Raw genomic sequence first — 7,438 nt, 5'->3', positions numbered from 1 at the left:
TACTAAGGCTAACCACAACGTCTCTAAATATCTACTCCCAAGGAAACCTTCTTTCTATGAACAAAATTGCAATACCCCTAGTCCGGTAAACACTATACATGGTTGGAATGAATTATGATCTTACTTTTATGATGCGTAATTGCATTTTCTGTCGCCCCAGTGTTTGCCTGTCTTTTAAACCAGGATTTTAACAACCCTGACTGCAGTAGGTACATACTCACACAAACCCAGACCTTTAACCATTACTGCATCAGGTACATGAAATACAATATATATCTGACATTCCTACATTTGTCACGGCATACAGTCCTTTTTTAAGGAACACAGATTGGCTGTGGTCAAACACATACTCCACTCTGAACCCAAGTTGGTGCCTGTCTATTTATCCTCAGGCTCCCCCAGATGGTTGTCACATTAGAGTTTCCCAACTCCACTCCCAAAACCCACTTTAAAATCTTCTCTTTCCGAAGGACTCTTTTGAACAGAGCTTTCCTTCACTTCTACCAGTACATCCACTCCAGGTTTTACACCAACGTGTTTTAGGATTCTTTTGTCTTAACTACTTTAACACACGCCAATTCCAATAGCCAGCCACCAATTCCTCCACAATTATTTCAATTAACATCTCACAAACTAAAGTAAGATATCACAAACCTGGGCAACTCCTTTCCAGCTCTGTGACCTGAAATGAACAGTAACCTATTTTGCTCCCCATTCCTCTTTGTTCCTTTAACTTCAGGCTCCTTGGAAATTCCTCTTCATTTCTCTAGTTTCCTCAAGTAGCTGACCGTTAGATTTCTGCCACTGGCTTTCATAACAATTACTCTATTGTATGGCTTGTCTTCCAACAAAGCTGAGAGAGATGTTCCTTCTCCAACTGTCTGTCACTAACTGCTGTAGCTTCCAACTAAAACTAAGGAACAAAGGAAATGGTTTTTTGTCCTTACAAGGGCCTCCAGTTGCTGAGCAATTCTATTTATTCTTCATGCCGTAGCTATCTCTATCACAAATGATAAACAGGGTCATCTATGTGCAGATCCACAAGGCATGGGAGAGGTCCTAAATGAATATTTTTCGTCAGTATTTACTGTTGAGAAAGGCGAATTTTAGGGAAATTAGGAAAATATAAAGTGATGTCTTGAGGAGTGTACATATTACAGAGGAGGTGCTGGAGGTATTAAAGCGCATCATGATAGATAAATCCTTGGGACCTGATGAAATGTATCCCAGGACGCTGTGGGAGGCTAGGGAGGAAATTGCCGGTCCCCCTAGCTGAGATATTTGAATCATCGACAGCCACAGGAGAGGTGCCTGAAGATTGGAGGGTAGCAAATGTTGTGCCCTTGTTTAAGAAGGGCTGTAGGGATAAACCTGGGAACTACAGACCGGTTAGCCTTATTTCTATAGTGGGTAAGTTGTTGGAAGGTATTCTGAGGGACGGGATCTACAGGCATTTAGACAGACAGGGGCTAATTAGGGAAAGTCAGCATGGCTTTGGAAGAGGAAAGTCATGTCTCACAAATTTGACGGAGTTTTTTGAAGGGGTAACCAAGAAGGTAGATGAGGGCAGTGCAGTCGACGTTGTCTACATGGACTTTAGCAAAGCCTTTGACAAGGTACCACATGGTAGGTTGTTGCAAAAGGGTAAATCTCACGGAATCCAGGGTGAGGTAGCCAATTGGATACAAAATTGGCTTGGCAACTGAAGCCAAAGGATGGTTGTGGAGGGTTGTTTTTCAAACTGGAGGCCTGTGGCCAGAGGTGTGCCTCAGGGATCTGTGCTGGGTCCACTGTTATTAGTTATATATGTTAATGATTTGGATGAGAATGTGGGAGGCGTGGTTAGTCAGTTCGCAGATGACACCCAGATTGGTGACATAGTGGATAGTGAAGAACGTTATATAAAATTGCAACAGGATCTTTTTTTAAATATAAATTTAGAATACCCAATTACTTTTTCTCCAATTAAGGGGCAATTTAGCGTGGCCAATCCACCAAACCTGCATATCTTTGGATTGTGGGGGTGAAACCCACGCAGACACGGGGAGAATGTGCAAACTCCACACGGGCAGTGACCCGGAGCTGGAATCAAACCTGGGACCTCAGCATCTCCTGTAATCTAACCGCCTCCCTAGCGAGTGGTTACACCGGCACTGTTTGGTACACCTGTTTAAAAACATGAAGCTGGCGGAGTAGCTGCTGTGGGGAGCTGAGTAGCCGTCAACGGGATCAGGCAGTGAGTCCGGGGGAGCCTTCAGAGTGGGGACATTCTGAATTCTCCCTCCGTGTACCCGACAGGCGACTAGGGGCTTTTCACAGTAACTTCATTGCAGTGTTAATGTAAGCCTACTTGTGACAATAATAAAGATTGTTATTAAACTGATGCTCAAAGATGGCAGTGCACATTGTTAAATTGGTAACCCACCTACCCGGCACATCTTTGGGTTGTGGGGGTGAAACCCAGTCAGACACGGGGAGAATGTGCAAACTCCACACAGGACAGTGACCCAGGGCCGGGATTCGAACCCGGGTCCTCAGCGTCGCAGTCCCAGTGCTAACCACTGCGCCACATGGTGCCCTGTTTCCGGTTCAGTTAACACCAAGTTCTAATCATCTATAACCCCAGTTCCGGATGACCTAAGTTGGATTCCTATTTAAACAAAACTCCATTAAAAAATTCTTATTCTTATTTCAAATCTTGCTCTGGTCCTGCCTCTCTCTTTCTCTGTAACCTCCTCCAGTTCCGCAACCCTCTGAGATATCTACACTCCTCTAATTCTAACCTCTTCACATCCCTGAATTTAACCACTGCTGTTTATGGTCCTGCCTTCCGCTGCCTTGCTTCTCGTCTCTGGAATTCCTACCCAGAATCTTTTTGCCTCAATCACCCTTCAAGACTCTCCTTAAAATGTCTCCTTTTGAATGAGCTTTTGGTCACCTGATCAAATCGCACCTTATGTGACCCAGTGTCAAATTCTCCTGTGAAGTACTGTGAAAATGTTTTACTGTCGTCGTGAATAACTAGTTCCTGGTTCTGTTAATATTTTAGATGTAATGTTTCTTTCTTGGAAGATTGTTGTTGTGAAGGTAGTGACTAAAATGCTGGGCTTTCGAGATTGCTAGATCACCTCAAAGAAAATGGTTGTTCAGAAGGTTACCCACATTTGTTTAATAAAGTCAGATTTGAAGAGCTGTAGCCATAAAACAGATGTACTGACCCAGATGGAGAAATTGTAAATGAGGGATAATTAGCTTAATGCTGTAACAGAGGATATCCCAGAGCAAGTTGTGTTGTCATGAAGATGGCTGGAGCTCAGGATGGCTCCCTAATGCCAGTTTATCTGGGTGTTTGCTGGAGTTTTTTTGGTTGCATTTTGGACCTTGCGTGGTTTGCAGCTCACAGAGAAAACTTTGCCAAGGTAAATGGCAGTTAGACAGACCTGCACTGGAAGCAGAGTAAGTCACTAACTTCATCACTGACTATGCGAAAGGTGGGTCAGGTGTAATACTTTTAAATTCTTATCGCCCATCCCTAGTTGTCCTTGAGACGGTGTTGGTAAGCAGCTTTCTTGAATTGCTGCACACAATGTTGTGTATGTACACCCATAGTGCTGTTAGCAAGGCAGTTCCAGGATTTTGACCGAGTGACAGTGAAGAAGTGTTGATAGATTTCCAAGTCAGGACGGCGTGTGGCTTGGAGGGGAACATGCATGTGGTGGTGTTTCCATGCATGTGCTGCCCTTGTCTCATGAGGTGGTTGAGAACATGGGCTGTGAAGGTCCTTCCTAAGTTGCTGCAGTGCATCTTATAGATGGTACACACTGCTGCCATTGAGTGGAGATGGAGAGAGTGAACATTGAAGGTGGTAATGGGGTGCCAAGCAAGGGGGCTGTTTGTCCTGGATGGTGTTGGCGCTGCACTCATAGAACATACAGTGCAGAAGGCCATTCACCCCATCGAGTCTGCACCGACCCACTTAAGCCCTCACTTCCACCCTATCCCTGTAACCCAATAACCACTCCTAACCTTTTTTTTGGACACGAAAGGGAATTTAGCATGTCTAATCCACCTAACCTGCACATCTTTGGACTGAGAGGAAACCGGAGCACCCGGAGGAAACCCACGCACACACGGGGAGAACGTGCAGACTCCGCACGGTGACCCAGCAGGGAATCTAACCTGAGACCCTGGCGCTGTGAAGCCACAGTGCTATCCACTTGTGCAACCATGCTGCCCACTCATCCAGGCAAGTAGGGAACATTCCATTACACTCCTGATTTGTGCCTTGTAGATGGTGGACAGGCTTTGGGGAGTTAGGTGACCTGCAGATTCTGACCGGCTCTTGTAGCTACAGTATTTATATGGCGAGTCCAGTTCAGCGTCTGGGATGTTGATTGCGGGAGATTCAGCAATGGTTATGACATTGAATGTCACAGGGAGGTGGTTAGATGTTGTCCAGGTTTTGCTGCATATGGACATAGAGGATAGGAGCAGGAAGCCATTCAGCCCTTCGAGCCTGCTCCCCCATTCGTCACAATCATGGCTGATCTTTCAGCTCAATAGCCTAATCCTTTCTCCCCATAACCCTTGATCCCATTCTCCCAAGTGCTATATCTAGCCGCTTCCTTGAATGTATTCAATGTCTTAGCCTCAACTACGTCCTGTGGTAATGATTTCCACAGGCTCACCAATCTGGGTGAAGAAATATCTAATCTGTCCTAAATGGTTTACCCCGAATCCTCAGACTGTGACCACTGGTTCTGGCCACCCACCATCAGGTACATCCTCCCTGCATCTACCGTGTCCAGTCCCGTTAGAATTTTCTAAATCTCTATGAGATCCCCCCTCGTTCTTCTGAACTGCAGCGAGAACAATCCCAACCTAGTCAATCTCTCCTCATATGACAGTCCCGCAACCCCTGGAATCAGTCTGGTAAACCTTCGCTGCACTCCCTCGAGAGCAAGAACATCCCTCCTCAGAGAAGGAGACCAAAACTGCCCACAATACTCCAGGTGTGGCCTCACCAAGGCCCTGTACAATTGTACACTCTAAACGCAAGGAAATACAACACGGCTGGGCACATCTGTTCTGAGAATTAAACCCTTTTCGCCCCTTTGCTTCCTCAGTGTTGTCGCCCCCTTCCCGAGACTGACGTGTCCTTCCTGAGGTGTGGTTCCCAGAATATGGTTACTCCACATGATGTTCTCCTCCAACTCTCTACATCTGAAATATCACTGTCACTCCTCAGTGTTCCAGTGAATTCAATCCTGAAGGGAAGGAAGTTTCCAGAAGGAAGTTTTTGCAAGGAACTCACTGAAAGTACATTCGTTCTGGCTCATTCACAGAGTTCATCCCTGCTCCTGCACTCGAATCCTCTCCCAATGAAAGACTGCTTCAGTATTGGAGGAATCACGAATGGACCTGAACATTGTACAATCATCCCCATAATCCTGTATCTTGGTCTGCTGCGAATATTTATACAATATTCCGTTAAAAGATAAAAAGGTATTTTCGTCAACTATTCCCTGCGGCAAATTTTGCCCTGTTCATCCTAACCTTTCAGTGACAATTTTAAATTAATGTCCCCTCATCACTGACTTCTCCAGAGGAAATGAGTTTCTCCCCATCCACTTCATTAGAAAAATCTCAATTAAGTCTCTTAGTTTCTGTTTTCCAGTGGGAATAATGACAATATACCAAGTGTCTCGTAACGATTTTCCCATCCATGCTATCATTATGGTGAATCTAGATGGTTCGTCTAACCTGCACATCTTTGGGCAGTGGGCGGAAACTGGAGCACCCGGAGGAAACCCACACAGACACGGGGAGAACGTGCAGACTCCACAGTCACCCAAGGCTGGAGTTAAACCCTGGTGCTATGAGGCAGCAGTGCTAACTACCCGTGCTGCCTGGGTCCCTGGCGCTGTGAGGCAGCAGTGCTAACCGCCTTGCCACTCAGGGTCCCTGGTGCTGAGGCAGCAGTGCTAACCACTGTGCCACCCGGGTCCCTGGCGCTGTGAGGCAGCAGTGCTAACCACTGTGCCACCCGGGTCCCTGGTGCTGAGGCAGCAGTGCTAACCACTGTGCCGTCCGGGTCCCTGGCGGTGAGGCAGCAGTGCTAACCACTGTGCCACCCGGGTCCCTGGTGCTGAGGCAGCAGTGCTAACCACTGTGCCACCCGGGTTCCTGGTGCTGAGGCAGCAGTGCTAACCACTGTGCCGCCCGGGTCCCTGGTGCTGAGGCAGCAGTGCTAACCACTGTGCCACCCGGGTTCCTGGCGCTGTGAGGCAGCAGTGCTAACCACTGTGCCACCCGGGTCCCTGGCGGTGAGGCAGCAGTGCTAACCACTGTGCCGCCCGGGTCCCTGGCGGTGAGGCAGCAGTGCTAACCACTGTGCCGCCCGGGTCCCTGGTGCTGAGGCAGCAGTGCTAACCACTGTGCCACCCGGGTCCCTGGCGCTGTGAGGCAGCAGTGCTAATCACCGTGCCACAAGTCCCAAGAGCAATACTAAAGGACACTTTCTAATAATAAATAAAATTGCTTGTTGACACAAGGTTTTACATGATTGTGAAATGAATACGGACCAAAAATACCTCAAGTCATCTGATTTTTAAATGCCCTCCTGTTATACAGGACAGACTGGATTCTCGTACAGCCGCCTCCTGTTATACGGGACAGACTGGATCCTCGTACAGCCACCTCCTGTTATACAGGAGGGAGTGGACCCTGGTACAGCCACCTCCTGTTATACAGGACAGACTGGACCCTGGTACAGCTGCCTCCTGTTATACGGGACAGACTGGACCCTGGTACAGCCGCCTCCTGTTATACAGGGCAGACTGGATCCTCGTACAGCCGCCTCCTGTTATACAGGACAGACTGGACCCTCGTACAGCCGCCTCCTGTTATACAGGACAGACTGGACCCTCGTACAGCCGCCTCCTGTTATACAGGACAGACTGGACCCTCGTACAGCCGCCTCCTGTTATACGGGACAGACTGGACCCTGATACCAGTAATGGCTGGTCTACACATGCCAGCCACTGGGCTTCCTTGATGCTGTCTGATTCAGCGGGAGCAGAGACCTTCAGCAAAGAGTGCGGCCAGAACATGAGCAGAAGTGACACGAGGAGACAAAGAGACGAGAGTGTTTTGTGAAAGAAACAGACATAAAGCAGAGTGTATGTTTAAGCAGTTCCATGGTGAAACATCCTGAAAATGTTTTATTTTTCATTGCAGGGAGGGTTTTTGCAAGAAACTCACTTAAGGTACAGTCGGTCCGGCTCATTTACAGAGTTCACCACATCGAACATTCTGGAAACTTCCTTCCCTTCAGGATTGAATTCACTGGAACACTGAGGAGTGACAGTGATGTTTCAGATGTAGAGAGTTGGAGCAGAACCTCATGTGGAGAACCTCATATTCTGGGAACCACACC

This window comes from Scyliorhinus canicula, chromosome 12 (assembly GCF_902713615.1).
Source record: "Scyliorhinus canicula chromosome 12, sScyCan1.1, whole genome shotgun sequence".
NCBI lineage: Eukaryota > Metazoa > Chordata > Chondrichthyes > Carcharhiniformes > Scyliorhinidae > Scyliorhinus > Scyliorhinus canicula.
Note: the sequence above shows the minus strand (reverse complement) of the source record.